The sequence below is a fragment of the Dasypus novemcinctus genome, chromosome 14, assembly GCF_030445035.2.
Source record: "Dasypus novemcinctus isolate mDasNov1 chromosome 14, mDasNov1.1.hap2, whole genome shotgun sequence".
NCBI lineage: Eukaryota > Metazoa > Chordata > Mammalia > Cingulata > Dasypodidae > Dasypus > Dasypus novemcinctus.
In genome coordinates, this window is record NC_080686.1 from 38341822 (window position 1) to 38360270 (window position 18449).

Here is an 18449-nt window from a genome sequence, read left to right on the forward strand (position 1 = left end):
TATGGACAAATGCTTGCAATTGTGAACTCCCTACATTGAGGCTGCCTGTTCCCAGGCTTCATCAACCAGGGCTGTCCAATGGGATTACTGTAAGCCTTCACGGCAGTCTGCCAGCCACTGATGAGAAACTCATATCCCTGGATGTTAGATTGCTCTCTTTATTCCATCCTTGTGACGGCTGTGATTGCTGTCATGGTGTTAGGTTAGAAATTAGCATTTTGTGGCCCAAATTTTGCCATCCAGACAATACTCAGAAAAAAAAAAATTCAAAGAATAGTAATTTCATCTGCCAGATAGAAAACACAGAGCTACCATGATACAGATGTCTGCAAAACTTGGGAAACATTGTGTGGTCCTGGTTGGCAGGAGGTGTTTTGTTATCTCAGGCCTCTGCTTAAAAATAAAAGGTTTTCTTTCCTTTTATAAAAAATAAGACTGACTGGGGAAACTTTGGTGAGTTCTAAAAAAATTTTAAATTTAAAAATTATCTAGGTCTCTAGCATTAAATTAAATAAAAATGTTTGAATTTATCACAATCGGCTAGTCAGTGCTAGGCTAAAAGTCCAGTTCTTAGCATAATTTTCTTTCTTAGATCTATAACTAGAAGCAAGGGCAATACATATGGACTCTCTTGTAATGGTTTCTTTCTGATGTATATGTCTGAGTAATCTATGTAAAGAGGATGATACAGGAGTTACAAAATGTAAGTGGTAAATAATCATTAATTTTATATGTGTTTTCTCCCCTAAATCATTATGATGACATAACCAAAATAGTGCTATTATAGCTATCATTATTTTAGATCATCAATGATTCTGTAAATGCTTTGCATTTTGATATTTTTCTCTCTAACCTATATTTGCTTATGCACATGTACTTATCAAACAATTATAAAACAAACAGTGGCTTCTTAGTTTTATGCTAAAGATTAATTACACCCCAAATTTGGAAGTGTTTTAAATTTTGGTTTAAAAAAATGATATAGTTTATTTATTTTCTGATTCTTTTTAGGCTATCCACACACATGCTAATTTTTCCTGTCATTAACAGTGAGCAAGCTGGAAGGATTCTGATGTTAGGTGCACAGATTCTGTTAGAAGCCTTCAGTTTTCTCCACCTAAGATTTTTTGTCTTCTTTAATCATGCAAAAGACAGAATTACTTAATCATTATATTTTATTGAAAAGAAAAAAGAAAGATTTACATTAAAATGATGACATGCAAGAGAAAAATAAATTGAAAATGGTTATGAGGAGAATGTAATGTGGAGACCAAAGGTCCATTGGTTTTGTGATGTTCATTTAAAGTAATGATCTAGTAAAGCCAAGATTTAAAAGCAGTGATAATATTATCTGTTTAACCATCTTCTCTTTGCATTCTAACTTGCTTTCTAGGCTGCATTCTTAACAAATGCTGTGGGAAGCCAAGGCAAATAATCAAACTTTACACCTAATTACGCATCCCACCCCACCCTGACCAAAGACTGGATTATTCTCTAATGAGAATTCTATATAGAGGACAATGACCCCACAATTCACACTCAGAATGCTGAAGATCTTTATATAAAATATTTATTTTTATTTCAGCAGCACAAAATAAGCCAATTAATTTACTCATACTCAAAAAAGTAACAAGTTCAGTCTTTATAAATTTATATAAGCTAAATTTTCTGAACAAAGCATGTTGTTTTTGGTTGTAATATCTTAGTGTTCAGTGATATTTATCAGTGTTCCTGACTTTTATTGACAAAAGTACATATTTTATATAAACAGTGCCTCTACAGACCTGGATTATGGTATTTAAAAGTAGTTCTTTGGAATATTTTAACTATTATTTTCTGCTATCCTTACTATTTTATGTTGTTCCTCTTTTTTCCAGTTGAGATATAACAACTATTCCAAGGTGAGGAATTTTGAAGAGTTTGTGAACATATTAATTGAAAATATTTTTTATGTATGTTTTATGTTGATTAATATAGACATTTTTGAAACAGTTGTCAAGGTACTTGTTAATTTTTTTCTCTAGCTCAGAATATATTATTGCCTTTTAAGGCTCACTTAATGTGTTTCTGAAAACAATCTCTGTCTTAACGGAACTGTGTTTAAATTAACAGTTGCATCAAATAGGAAGAGTAATTATATATGAGAGCCAAAACTAAAGAAAAAAAACCCACATGTTTTAAATTCTCCTAAGACCAAATGGTAATTATATATATATATATTACCATGAATAAGTATTTGTTTAACACCTACTAGGTGCCAGGGACTCTGATAAATATTGTGGATATAGCTTTTAACTAAATCCCTGGTCTCTAAGATAATTTGTTATCACCTCTCTACTCATAGGACAAATGGTTAAGAATTCAGACAAAAAATAAATTAAAAAACATGTGTTTCCTACTCTCAGAAACCCGCCATTGGCCATAGTTTCACTCAATTTGAATGTATTCTGGACATATCCACAGCTAAAAGCACTCAGTCACTCAGTGATAATAAACTAATTCAACATTTCAGCATATTCAGGACTTTATGGGATCCTTATAATGTTTACTTTGAATTTAGAGAGCACAATTTGAGATGTTCCTCATGTAAGCTTATAAAATCAACACACAATTCAACAATTGAATATAAAAATTGAAAGATATAATTGAAAGATTGAAATAATTTTTATGTTTAAGTTACAATGATTAGTCACAAACTCTAGTAATTGTAATTTTGAAAACCATGTAATCTATATAATTAGGTTTTAGAAATACATGATTTATGATATCTTCCCTAAGGACCAAGAAGCATATATTAAAAGCCAACCATTCTTTTGCTCATCTAAAGTATCTTTAAATTCCAGACTGTGTAATTACCACTTTTTACCACAATCCTTTTGGAGAGATAAATAAAATTCTGCTTTTCTTTTACTTCACTAAAGTCTTTGCTGCTAGAAAATTCAAGAAATTCCCTTTACATTTTTAGATAATTCTCACAACTTACAAGCTCATATGCAGTTACTGTTTTATAAGCAATAAAGAAAAAACAGAAAATACAACACTATATTTAAATGACATGCTAGTCTTTCAAAATGAAACAAACATATTGTAATCATATACCTATATTAAAAAGAAAGTTACAGTAAAATATTCCTATGTAAACTTTTATTGAAAATAAGTTACTGACATTAACTTAATGAATACATTTGTGTTGAATTTTCATCTCTATTACTACGAAGTAGAAATGATGTAATATTTTATTATGCAAACAATTATAATTTAATATTCTTATTTAAATTAAAATTAATACTATGATCAAATTATTTTGCAAAGGCTATCACAGATTTTATTGTGGCAAAGGAAATTTGATTTCTTTCTTCCATTGTTCTATTTTCAATGTATTTTAGTATATATTGTCATAGCTGAAATCATACTTCCTGTATTTATACTTGCTAATGATTATACAAATTTCTGCCATAGTTAACAATAGTGGTAGTGTTTAAAGACAAAAAAAGGTAAGCCTAAATTAATTTGTTTTTAAATTGGTTATTGACACATTGCATATTTAAATCTCCAAATACACCTCTTTCCTTTTAAATATAGTTTTTCTGAAAGTATTCATATATTTAAATTACTTGAATTTTTCTATTACTTTAAAATAAAAATGAAAACAGACTGAAGCAGTCAGAAAAATAAATTTGAACTGTAGTATGAAATACGAAGGGAATGATAACAAACCGGGTTACTTTAACTTTATAGCAATAGGTGGCACTGTTTCCTAAATACTCTTTGATTTGAATTGAGAACAGTGGAAATGGGCTGTCTCTGTATATAATGTCATACATGTAAACTAATGAGAATGCAAATAAAAACTTAAAAATCCTGGGGATATTTTATTATCATTATTACCTATTTAGTATTATTTGTATTTATACAACTAGCAGTATGTCAAATAGTAGACATACAGATTAAAATTTCTGGCAATAATATTATTAAATGGGCAAACATTTAATTTAATTCATGAAAATGTTTACTTTTAACACAAACAGAAACAAGCAATTTAATACTTTTTCTGCAAAATTTTACTTTATAAACTCCTAATGCTATGGAATTTGATATTGGACATTTTAAGGTGTTCTGAAAACCATAAAATAATTCAGAATGCTTAAGTAGATTAATAAAATTCATTTTTCACTGCCATGTTTCTTCTGACATTGTTTTGTGTGGTGGTAGAAATAAGATGGTGATCAGGTGATCTATGTGTACATTGTGACTCTTTACACTACGCCTCCATTAAGCTGATAGTACGGAAATGGAATTCTTTCACCACTGCCAATATGGTCATTTTTAACATCTGATAGAGAAAGGAAGAGAGATAAAATGGGATATATTCTGGTACACAGTGTTTATATGTAAGTGAGAATCAGCAATAAGGACTGAGCCCTGGCTAGCACACAAGGCACCTCTGTACAGCTTGGAAAATGGTGACACTGTGCAAGGAAGATTGCAATAAGACATTCTTTCCTCTGGGCAGATGCAGGCTGTCACGTGGCTTTCAACCCCAGTGACTCCCCACACCTTTGCAATGTGGTCCCATGCAAACCACAGTAACATGCGTTGCAAAGTGATGAATATTTCACCAAGTAAGGGTTCTTACCTTCTCCCAGGATTATTAGGAATGATTTCATAATCTTTGTGACTATGCTGTTATGTGCTTAGATAACTTCTAGTATCTTAAGAGAACCAGGCCAACAATACAGTGATCTCAGTCAGGGCCTGGCTATCAACAAGCACGTTACTCTTCTAATCAGACAGAGATTCGCCATATAGTTAGGTCTCGTTATTCACTAATGTGTTTGACAGTGTGATGCACACCCCAGCACCCCTTTAGAAATGAGGATTCTTGCCTCCTCATCCACTGCGAATGCTGCCTGCGTCAGGCCTCAGCTGCTAGTCACATATGGAGATTGCTTCTGCAGAATGGAAACTTGTGGCCCAAGGTCACATTCCTTTTCAGGGGGCACCCACATCTAAGATCAACATGGGGAAACTTAAACCAAATTTGTGACAACTCTTAGGCTTCCTCCCAGCTCCAGAACTTCCCAAGACTTGATTGAGATGACCATTAAGCCTGCATCACAGCTCAGCTTCTCCCTCTGCCCAGCGTTGCCTCCTTCCCTCCTTTCACAGATGTTCGCCCCTTGAGCATTCATTGATGAACCTCTTGCACACTAATCTCCATCTCTCCTTCCTGAGGAACCCAATCTGTCCCCTGTGCTAAAATAGGGTATAAATTGAGCAAGAAAACAGAGGGTCTTGTAATACGAAGTTCTCTCCACTGTGCTCTACATCCAGAAACTAGGTCACATCGGCAAGGCATTTATGAATTTTTGACCATAATAATGACCTTAAAGTGGTGAATAACTTACAAAGAAAATCAAATAAAAAGTTTTATGCCCACACTTTAAATTGCTTAATATTTGAACACATGAATTTTCAGAAGTCTTTGAACTGAATGCTTTACCAACTGGATTCGGTATAACAGTATAATTTTGTCCATGTTTATTGCCTATCATTTATGTGCCAGGCCCCAGGGAGGCACACAAAGTTAGCGAAGACATAATCCATGTTCTCTATAAAATACTAGATCAGCAACATTTTCAGTCTATTCACAACCCATATTCATTTATGCTCTTTTATTTAGGAGGAAATAGATATCAATTGTGTGGCACAAACAATTTTCCAAGCATAAAACATTTTTCATGTGATATAAACCAAGATATATTGGTTAATTTAGATTTTTTTTTGCATGTAAAAAGAATATTGCTGTTTATAAAAAAAACTATATTGTACTTTTATTGCTTCATCAAGTCAAATATATTTCAGTTGAATGTTACAGTGATTTGTTAAAAAAAACTATTAGTTTCAAAAAGAGATACACCAGAAAGTATTATTATAAATTATTTAGGGGTGGCTATAAGAAATTAATTCTTTTTAGAGCTACACAGGCTCTTGTTTACTATATATTTCCATAGTAGTCAAAATCATATGATGTACGGGCTACCACTGCCATCACCTTTGTCCATGGCATCCTTTTCCATGTACTCAGATAAAGCCTAAAAATAAGCCTCAACATAGAGATCCAGGCAGTTACCATTAATTGATTAAAGTTGGCATTAAACCCTACTTGCTGTCCAAATCTAGCCAAATCACGCCACTTTATGGTAAAAGACACTAAATCAGGTTTTAGGAAAATGAAAACATTTGCATAGAAAGAAGGACACATGACTAATAATTCTTTCCTGATCTTATACTACTTTTTGGGCTCTTCTTACACTACTTTCTGGGCAAATATTTGAGCTCCTGTGCCATTAAACCACTGCACTATGAAAACCGGTGTTTTTATGAAAATGAAACCAGTTTTGCAGATTGACTTTCACTGTACTATATTCGTAGATGTTTTTAAAAAAATTAATTTATTGAAGTTTATCACTCATACATAAACATACATAAACAATAACTGTGTAAAAATAGTTGTGAACTTACAAACGAAATATATAACATCATACAGGACTCTCATAACTCTCCCTACAACCAAAAACTTGCATTGTTGTTAAACTTTTTAACTACTGATTAAAGAGCATTGTCAAAACATTACTACTAACCAAAGTATTTTCCCCCAACCAACCCTATTATTATTATCTTTATATCATTTATATGTGAATATACATAAACAATTAAGTGTATAGTAAAAGTTGTGAACTTACAAAGCAAACATGCCTAACATGATGCAAGGGTCCCATACATCATCCCTTCACCAACACCTTGCATTGTTGTGAGACATTTGTTACAAATTATGAAAGAATATTGTCAAAATCTTACTACTCATCATAGTCCTTATCTTATATTTGGTGCATTTTCCCCCTAACCCAACTTATTATTATTTTTTAAATATATTTTTATGACAGAAGTTGTAAATTTATAAAACAATCATGGACATGTGCAGAATTCCCAAACAACACCCCTTTATCAACACACCACACTGTGGTGGAACATTTGCTACAGAAAAGATAATATCATCTGATTGTTACCACATCCATAGTGTACATTTGGCTCACATTTTTCATACTGCCTCATTATCAACACAGTACATCTTTTGCATAGATGCAAGAATATTATATTATTACTGCTAACCACAGTCCATAGGTCACTCCAGTTCTATTCTTCCCATGCTTCTCCACATTCCCAACACCATGCAGTAGTGATGTACATTTGCTCTAGCTCACAAAGGACACTCTTGCGCCTGTACCAACAACCACAATTCTCATCCATCTCTTGGTTTACTGTGCTATTCAGTTCCTAGATTATTCTCTAGCATTCTGTCAGTTGGCATTTACCACCAGGTCTTGAAGATATTTTCCTACAATTTTTTTTAGAATTTTTATGGTTCTTGTTTTTATTTTTAGGTTTTGATCCATTTTGAGTTAATTTTTTGATAAGGTGTGAGATAGGGCTCCTCTTTCCTTCTTTCAGCTATGGATAGCCAGTTTTCTCAGCACCTTTTGTTGAATGATATGTCTGTCTATAAGTGAGTACCATGCTGTTTTTACCACTATAGCTAGATGAGGGCTCACTTTTCCTTTTTAAATGTTTCTGGCTATTCAGGACCCCTTAACTTTCCAAATAAATTTGATGATTGTGATTTCAATTTTTTTTTAATGCTGGTGGAGTTTTTATCGGTATTGCATTGAATCTATATTTCAATTTGAGTAGAATTGACATCTTAATGATATTTAGTCTTCCAATGCATGAGTATGGGATGTTCTTCCATTTATTTAGAACTTTTCTGATTTCTTTTTAACATCAAGTTGCAGTTTTTTTAATACAATTGCTTTACATCATTGGTTAAGTTTATTCCTATGTGAGTTTTATCTGTCATATTTATTTTCACCACTTTTTTTTTTAACACTTTTAGTTACTCTTATTGATATAATCTTCATTTCTAGACTCTCTTCCAGGCTCCTCTCTCCTGTCTTCAGCCTCTAGCCCACCCTTTAGTATTTCCTGAAAATGTGGGCCCTTGCTTAGAAATTCTCTCAGTTTCTGTTTATCTGTGAATATTTAATTGAAAGACAGTCTTGCTGGATATAAGATGCTTGGCTGGGAGTTTTTCTCTTGTAGTATCTTAAATATATCAGACCACTGTCTTCTTGTCTGCCTGGTTTCTGATGAGAAATCAGCACTTAATCTTATTGGGTATCCTTTATATGTTCTGCATTGCTTTTCTCTTGCTGTTCTCAGAATTCTCTCTTTGTCTTTGGCCTTTGACATTCTGATGAGTATGTGTTTTGGAGATGGTCTATTAGGATTTTTTCAGATGACAGTACATTGTGATTCTTGGACATGGATATCTATGTCCTTCAATAGGATTGGGAAATTTTCTACCATTATTTCTTCAAATATTCCTTCTGCTCCTTTTCCCTTCTATTCTTTGGGACACCATGACACATATGTTTGTATGCCTTTCACTGTCTTTTAGGTCTCTGAAACGTTGTTCAATATTTTCCCCTTCTCTTCTTCATCTGTTCTTTTGTAGGTTAACTTTCAGAGGCCATTTCTTCAACCTCACCAATCCTTTCTTCTCCCTCTTCAAATCTTCTATTATATGATTCCAATGTTTTTAAAATTTAATTTATTGCACCTTTCATACCCATATGATCTGCTATTTTTCTATGTATGCTTTCAAATTATTTTTTGTGCTTACCCAGTGTCTTCTTCATATCCTTAATCTCTTTAGCCATCTCATTAAATTTATTAAGATTTGTTTGTACTTCTATGATTAGGTGTCTCAACTCCTTTATGTCATCTGGAGGCTTATCTTCTTCCTTTAACTGGGCCATTGCTTCCTGTTTCTTGGTGTGGATTTTAAGTTTTTGTTGATGTCTTGGCATCTGACTTACTAGAGTATTTATTCTGGGTACAGTTTTTCTGTTTAGTTTAGGGCTTGCTGCCCTTCTCACTTGCTAGTTGCACAATAGGAGCCAAGGTTGTCAGTGCTATAACTGTGGAGGCTCAAGCTGCCCTCATTGCACCAGGGACCAATGAAACTTCTCCCAACTTTATCCTTTGCTGGGGTAGGGACTGAGTCACAGCTGTTTGGAATAATCCAAGTCTCTTCCTCTCCCATTTGTGGGAAGTGGAACTTTCAATTCTGGCCACGGAACAGCTCCTGAGGTGGCTTGTGCCCCCATGCAGGATAGGTATTTGCCTCTGTGGCATGGAGTGTTCTACTTATGAGTCTTCTCAGCAAATGGGCAGTCTCCTTCCATTCCTTCAAGGATGTGGCAGGATGCTCTTATGGTGTCCTGGATCCCCCTAACAATTGCTTCCTGCTAACTGCCTAACAGCTAGCTCCAGAGAGCTCTGAGTGTTTACTAACTGCCCTGTAGCAGGAGCTGACTCTAGGAGTTCCTTACTCTGCTGCCACCTTGCTGGTTGTCCCCATAGATGTTTTTTTGTTGTTGTTCAAACCAGCTTCATTCTCAGTATCATTTTATTCTATGTTGTACTGATTAAGCATATGGAATCTCCAACAGAACTCAAGTTAACTTGTTGGATAAATTTATTAAGACAACATTTTTCTAATTTCTTATAATAGTAAGTCAATTACTAAGGGCAAGTAGCCAATCGTGAGCTTTCATCAAATGTTGCCAGAGGATATTATCAAAATTTTAATGATTTGTTTAATCAAGAACCAGACAAAAGAAAACTCAAGTGTCACTTTTTTTTCTGACTGAGAGCTTCTTACCTAGTTTTTAAAAAATTATAAAACTCATCATCCTCTTTGGATAGGGAAAGTAATCTATAATAGTGGGGTATGACCTCCAATTCACCTCACCACATTTTACAGTTGAATATGTTTTATGGTAATCCCAAATAATCACCTTGGTTGAACTCAGCCCAGGAAGTTCATTTCATGGAGGCATGATACTTGGCAAAAAGCAAGAAAACATCCCCTACTGATTCTAATCACCACAAGTAGAAATTTTAATAAATTATAAAATAAAGCAATGGGAAATAATGAAATATGAAAAAGGAAAGTCCAGATGATGGCAATAAAAGAAGAGAGGAGCAGAAACTATGTCAACTCCTTAAGATAGGGTTTGAAAATAAGAAGAGCTCACTTTAATCAGTTATTTTTAAGTGTAAGTCACAATATTAAGTACATATGGATATTTTTATGTGCCTTCTATGGTTTTTGATTGTTTTTATCCAATGCTGAATAAGGTACTTAAGAACTCAAGGAATTTACCCTTAAAGCTAGTAAATGGGAGAGAAGAGATTCATTCAGTCAGTCTAACTTCAAAACCAAGGCTCTGTGCCATTGTACTATAGTTGCCTTCTTATAATTTCAAATAAGTATTAATGATGAATATTTAAAATTTATTTTTATGTGGGAAAATATTAAATATTCTTTTCAAAAGTAAGCATGACTTCTAAAACCAGGATTACTAAGTCATAGTGATGATGCCATTAGGACAGTAGCACCCATTAACTAGTTCTGTGTGTGATTGATACAGTATACCTAAAACCTATAGCAGTGAATTTTGAGATATGCTCTCCACCTTAGCCCTAGAAAATAGAAAATTTCAATTCTAAAAATGAGATTATCATTAAAATATTTGAAGGGTTTGTTGAATTTAGTTGTGGTAGAATGAGTTTTGTTCCACAATTTACACATATTCCTAGTCTTACTCCTCATCCTTGTGACTGTGAATCCACTGTAAATAGGATCTCTTGAAGACGGTATTTTATTAAGGTGTGGTCCAACTGAATGAGTTTGGGGCTTAATCTGAGTAATTGGAGTCCTTCATAAACCAAAGAAATTCAACATGGTGAGAGAAAGCCATAGAGAGGAGCCAAGAAGCTGGCAGATGGAAGTCAGCAGAATCTGGAAGAGGAAGGAGAGGATATTGCCATGTGACATGAGACAAAAATGTAAGCCTAGAACCCCAAGGACTGCCAGCAGCTAGCAGCAGAATGTTACAGACATTGGGGAGAAAGCAATGCCTTGCTGATGCCTCAATTTTGGACTTCTTGCCTCAAAACTGTGAGCCAATAAATTCCCATTGTTTAAGCCAACCCATTGTTTAATGTTTGTCATAGCAGTCTGGAAGATTAAGACATTATGATTTTGAAGACAGCAGCTGCAGAGTCCCATGAATAAACTCCAGAGTTGTACTGAACTTCTAAAATTACATGCAAAATGATGCACCTGTGTGCACATGGTCATACCTGTGGGAAGAGGGTGCAGGGAATTGGTAAGAATCTCAGAGATCAAATTGGTGATTCAAAACTTTTACAATGATTTCTCTAGAACGGTATTTAAGTTTAGTAACAAAGTAATATATATATACACACACACACACACTAAACATGCACATATATATACACATGCATTTATATGTCTGTATAGAAATGCGCATGAATATAGGCAAAAAACATACGGAATTTCTACCAAATGTTGTTTTGCACATTTTCAGCAAGAGACAGACTTGCATTATATTTTGAGTAGCTCTTTAAACTTCCTTTTACCCCAAATTCTTTTATCACAGTGGAGGACAAGCTTATCTTAAAAGGTTGTATCTCAAGAAATATTTTCATTTAGTTTTATTTTAAGACTTGTTTTTAGAAACTAGAAACTACAAAAAAATTATAATCACCTGTTGAGCAAAACTCTACTTAGGCAAAGGCTGAGTGGCATTTCTGTATATGTGTGGTGGGTTTATGCTAACTGTATATGTACATAATAAGGACAACCTTTGAGAACTTTGGTTCTAAATGTCAAGAACCAAAAATAATTCAATCATGTGTATTATTAATATGTTTCACTATCTAAAAGAATATTCTGTCATGTAGTAGGAATGTCACATCACCATAATTTTCTTATATCAGATGCATGTACTTAGCAAGTACATTATGATAGTGTCTGCCTTGAAAGAAAAAAAAATTTTGGACTGCGCTTCATGACATACTAATGCTGAACTGCCTGATCTACTTTTTAAAAGTTGTAAATATTTTAGAAGTAATTTTGGTATCTTTTGTTTTGCATTTTAGTACATTTAAATAAACTGGCCTTGTGTTCACAGAGAAAAAGTAAAAGAGAATTTGGTAATTATTTTGTTTATCTGGTCAGTATAGACACAATGATAAGTTTTATGTCTTTGTTTTTTTTGATCACTGGATAAATCATGTATTTTGGCCAAAATCATCAACTAATTATCAGATCTTCATTTAATATTATATGAGATAGAATAAAAAGTTATTTTTATATTCTTATAAATCAGATATCATTTATAATGGGGATTACTTCATATTTTTGAGATTTAAGTACAATTAAAAAAAGAATATATTTAAATCATAAGGAAGTACAACAAAAAATTGTTAATGTCAATACAGCATTTAGTATTTAAAAAAATCTGTTAAAGATATACATTTATATTACAGGTGGAACCATATAAAATTGCCAGTATTCTACTATTTTGGTCTTCCAAATATCACAGGGGTCAGTCTAATATATCAGTGGGTAATAATAATAATGTTATTCCATGACATATCTCTAAACTATAGCTCCTCTTTGTAAATCAATATAATATTTATTTGATTAAATATTTTACAATTAAAGGTATAATATTATTTCATCTGCCTTACATATGAAACCATATATTGCTTATTTAAATTTGTTAATCATGTTTTCATTAGAAGCCCCCAATTGCACATCTGAAATGCATATTTATTGAGCCAACTTTGCAAGATTATAGATGCTCTGGTACTCTGGTAAATCACATGTTTTCTTCTTTGGTTGCCATCTGTGTTCTAGCCGAGATGAGGATCTTGTCAGCATTTCTATTGTACTGTGTATTCAGAGGTAGTTTTTCAGCAGGTTGTTTCATATTCATCAAATAACACATACTATTTCTCTGCACTGATTGTGATGCCAGTCTGTTCCTCTACACTCCCTCTCCCTTTCAGTTTTCAAATGTCTTCTTGTGGTTACAAATAGCACTTCTGCATTCTAACTCCAAAATGCATACCTTCAAATCCATATCTTGCCTATACTCTGGACCTGCATTTCTAAATTTCATGTATATATGTCACTGCAATATCTAATTTTCGTTAAAATGGAGTTCATCTTTTCCCCTAAAATGGCTCATCAAAACCAGCTTCCAAAGAGCACCATCATCGTCACAACTCAAAAACCCTTAAAATTGTCTTTGACTCCCTCTTTTTGCTTCTTATTTCCTAGTTAACATGCTAAATTATTGTCTATTATTATTGCAAAATAGCTCATCTTCCTCTTCCTCCTGCTACTCTTGATTCTGGATGTTATCACTGCATACTGAGACCTACTGCAATAGCCTCTCAATTTGTCTCCCAGCTAATTTTTTTTTTTTTTAATTTTTTTATTTTTTATTGACTTTGTAATAATATTACATTAAAAATATATATGTGAGGTCCCATTCAACCCCACCCCCCCACCCCCCCTTTCCCCCCCCCCCCAACAACACTCGTTCCCATCATCCTGACACATCCATTGGATTTGGTAAGTACATCTTTGGGCACCTCTGCACCTCATATACATTGGTTCACATCATGGCCCATACTCTCCTCTATTCCATCATGTAGGCCCTGTGAGGATTTACAATGTCCGGTGATTACCTCTGAAGCACCATCCAGGGCAGCTCCATGTCCCGAAGACGCCTCCACCTCTCATCTCTTCCTGCCTTTCCCCATACCCTTTGTCCATTATGTCCACTTTTCCCAATCCAATGCCACCTCTTCTATGTGGACACTGGTTTGGTTGTGTCCATTGCACCTTTATGTCAAGAGGAGGCTCAGATTCCACCTGGATGCTGGATGCAATCCTCCCATTTTCAGTTGTAATCACTCTAGGCTCCATGGTGTGGTGGTTGTCCTTCTTCACCTCCATCTTAGCTGAGTGTGGTAAGTCCAATAAATCAGATTGTAGGTGCTGGAGTCTGTTGAGGCTCAGGATCTGGCTATCACATTGTCAGTCCGGAGATTCAAATCCCCTAAATATATCTTAAACCCCAACATTAACTGCACCTCCAGCACATTAGCATGAAAGTCTTATGAAGGGAGATCCCATCTGAGTCCAGATTCATCACACATAAACACCATTTCCAAAGAGGGGCCATCTGCCCTGGTAGTTAACCCCATCGGCCATGACCATAACTCCCATGGGTCTCTTTAGCCCTCAAAGGAACCAATATCTGGGGGTTGTATCTGCTTTATCTGTCTCTCTGACTCTGCTCAGTTGTGCATGAGGGCAAACCTTCTGCCAGCCTCCAGACTCTTTTTTAGAAACTCGTAGCCTTATAAACTCATTTCTCCTTTCCATTTCCCCCTTACTTTAGGTCAAACAGCATTTTAAAGTCATGGTATTTTATGTAGACATGGATATTCTGCTGATCCGCATTGAACCTTCCGTATAAGGTCATTTTCCAGTTGCATCATCAGTTGGTAGTTGATAGTGGTCCCTCGTTGCCAGGGAGGCTCATCCCCGGGTGTCATGTCCCACGCTGGGGGGAAGGCATTGCATTTACATGCTGAGTTTGGCTTCGAGACTGGCCACATTTGAGTAACATGAAGGCTGACAGAAGGAAATTCCCAGGCACAAAGTTGCTCTAGGCCTTGTTATTATTTTGGGTTTATCAGCTCACAAGCATAGTCATTAGTATCAGGGGCTCACTGTTGAACCCTCACTCCCTCCCGGTCCCCACCACTGTACCTGGGAGACTGTCGCTGCTCCCCTAGGGACCACGACAGAGCACCACTGGCCAGGAACCCAGTACCCCCCCTACTGTGGTTTTTAATTGTTGCCACTATGAGTATATCCAATCATTACCATGCACCCTGGACATATGTTCTGTACAGCTCCCTGTCAGTCATATATCACCTGTCATTGGTATCCCATACCAGTATCCCTCCATTGCCATTGTTGAAACACTCTGTGATCCAGAACTCCCCGAAATTTGAAGCCCAATATAATGTCATGGTCCCTTACTAGGGAATGGCATATAGCGATGAGTTTAAAGGATAGATAAAGAACTTGGATAAAGTTAGATAGAGAACTTAGATAAAGAATGTTGACTTGAAAAAATTCCACATCCTATTTTTTTCTTTTTTTTTTTTCTTTTTTTTTTTTTTTCCCCCCCCCCCCCCCCTAATTATTCAGCTTTTCTTCACAGGAGTCCTAGACCACAGCAATGTATATATATAATATACAGCACTCCCACACATCCACCAGAAAACCTTTTCCCTTCCACAGTGATACTCTTACGCCCTATTCATATCATATTTACTTAAAGTGATGTACAGAGTCTGAGACATTAGCTTTCTAACAAGGTGACATCTGTGTTTACATTATGGTGCATACTTTAGGATACACAGTTCTTTACATTTTTAGTTATCCTATGTTTTACATTATGGTTTACATTATCAGTCTGTCATCTCCTATATGTTATGGTGTAATATTACATGTTTTATATCCATCCTTGTGTACTCTCAAGAAACTCCTCTCTTACCCCCCATTTACTTTGGTTCCACACATTTAACTTCCATTTTCCCTTCCACCTTGGTGCCCTCAGTGATAGCCAACCTCCGTTTCCTGAGGAGCCACTTCCAGAGATAGATGGAATAGTGTTCAGGGCCTAACTTGCTCAACTGCCCCAATGCCCTGGGAGCCACCCTTTCTCTCGAGGGATACAGTTCCCTCTATTGGATGGCATTAGTCCTCCCCAGGATGTGGGTCCACCCCCACTCTCACTACTTGGGTTTCTACCCCATGGTGTCACCCACTCTGGCAGAATGAGCATTTAGACATTCCCCAGGAGCCCGTCCTGCATCAGACCCTCCCCTCCGAGCATTCTAAACAGGTAACCCTCTTTATTATATTTTGATATGATTTTCTCGGCATTTTACTCTCCACCAACACCTGACCCTCTCCTGGTTCGTATGCTACCCCTCCCTCCCCCCACTTTTGGGCAACGTTACCCACCCGTCCCTCCCCAGGCACCCTCAAACCCGCAAAGCCCCAAGCAAAGGCAACCCCTTGCCCCCCTTTTATCTCTTCTTTGTGTTCATACTTACCACCATCTCGTCTTAAATTCCACCCCTGCAGGCATCGGCTCATATCCTTCCTCCACCCTCCGATTTCCTGCAAGCCTATCGTTCAGTCTCTTGCTATCTAGGGCAGCTTGTTTATTTCATATCATTGAGGTCATGTAGTATTTGTCCTTCAATGTCTGGGTTGCTTCACTCAACATAAGGTTCTCAAGATTCATCCATGTTATCACATGTGTTTGTAGTGTGTTTGTTCTTACAGCCGAGTAGTATTCCATTGTGTGTATATACCACATTTTATTGATCCACTCATCTGTTGATGGGCATTTGACTCCCAGCTAATTTTACACTCTCCAAGCTATCTTTGTATCATCCCTAGATAAATGATAGTATCACTCTCCATTTCCAAAACATTCCTAAACTCCTAATTGTGTACCAGATGAAGGTATTATTCTTTAAGGCTTGTAATTAAGGTCCTATATAATTTGAACCCTGCATTCCTTTTAGCCCTATCTCCACCTCTTTTTAAAATAAATTATTCTCTTTAATAAAAATATTACTCGTGTCCCCTCTGTTCATCTGTCTCCTTACTTCTACTTGTAATATTGCATGTACCTAGAATATTCTCTTCCCTGCCTTTGAACTGTCCTTTTCTAAAGTGTCATAACAGTTATTCTCAATTCATTGAACTGGTTACTTTTTACAGCCTTCTGATAATTATTGTTTGAATTATAAACTTTATCATTATTCTTTTTCATGTTTCCTTTCTCCAACTAGACTGTGAGCCTCTTGAAGACAAATTATGATTTAATTTTTTATCTTTTCATTGTCTCCCAATGCTTAGCATAATGCCATGTGCTTAAAAGATTTTGTAAAAATAATTTTTTATTTTATGGAGTATAAAATATTAACTCAAAATTTTCCAATTCCTTTTCTAGTAAAGATCAGAATGAACACTGGAAGTTTAGAAATAATAAGGAGAATGACCTTTATGGCATGGAGGTGGTAGCAAAAAAAGATTGAGGTGAGAGACACGTAAGTCACTGGGGTCAGAGAAGCAGGCTGTAGAAAGCAGAGCACAGGCTATGCATGTGGAATCAATAGAGGGACTTGCCATGTGGTGGAATGGATTTGGTTTATGATTATGAGCATTAAAATGGAGCTCAGCAGAGAAGCCCAATAAAAGTCTGTGAATGTCTAGTTTTACAATCAAATTCACAATTCATTTGAAAAGTGTTCCTATATGTTATGGTGTCTGATTCTTCATTCTTTTCACATTTTCAAATGCTATTAAATATGATAGAGTGCTTAATGTTTCCATAATTTAAGTGAGTCACTTAATATGGTGTGGAGAAAGCCAAACTCATGTAGAAAACTGTACTGGGAAAATCAACCTAATAACTGAGACTGCATCAATGGATAGTCAAATACATGTAACTCATTGGATTGTCTAGTCAAGGACTGGAGGTCACAATGCCCACAGGAGACAGATTAACCTGGCAGGCATGAAATCAAGAGGTTTAAGTCTTTGGTATTTGAAACTTGGTGCTGGTGCTAGTGATTGTAATAATAGCTGAAATGATGAAAATGGCATGATGGTGGTGGTGGTTCCAAAGATATTGGTGATGCACTTTGGCTCTGGATTATGTTAATTAGTGGAGTGCTAATTAAGGAATTCAAGGCAGAGCACCAGTTTTTTTTTTAAGACTGTGCCCAAACAGTGTGAATAGGAATACTTTTATTGTAGAAAACAGGTAAACACACATGGCTAACAGTCTTTACTCTGTCAGTCAAGATGACTAATAAATCCTGCTTCCTGAAATCATCTGGGGAATAAGGAGTGGTATAAATTAATGAAATGAAAATAACATGCAATTTCTCATCTGTATTAGTTAATGGTAGCTCAGGACTAAACTCCACAGAGTATTCATAACCCTAAAGCATCATTTTGTTCAATATGGCATCTCCTAGGGTTATGCAATTGCAGTGGCCCTGGCTGGACCTGGAGTATTCCATACGTAGCTATTGATCCAATGGAGATTTCAAATATCAGTTTTCCATCTTATTTAGGCAGGATCAAATAGCTTATATTTTGTTTCAATTTTTAGGTTCCAATAAACTGCTTTTGTTGTTTATCATGGATTCAATTGTTGAAAATTAAATGTGTGGAAATATTTCTCACTGCAAATGTGTCACAGTACATGTCTCTGTTTTCTCAAATAAACCTAGAGAAACACAGTAGCAAATATAACCAACAAAACAGAAACAAAATTGTGTTGCTTGTCAAAACAGCCATAACCAAAAACTTATTTAGAATTTTTATC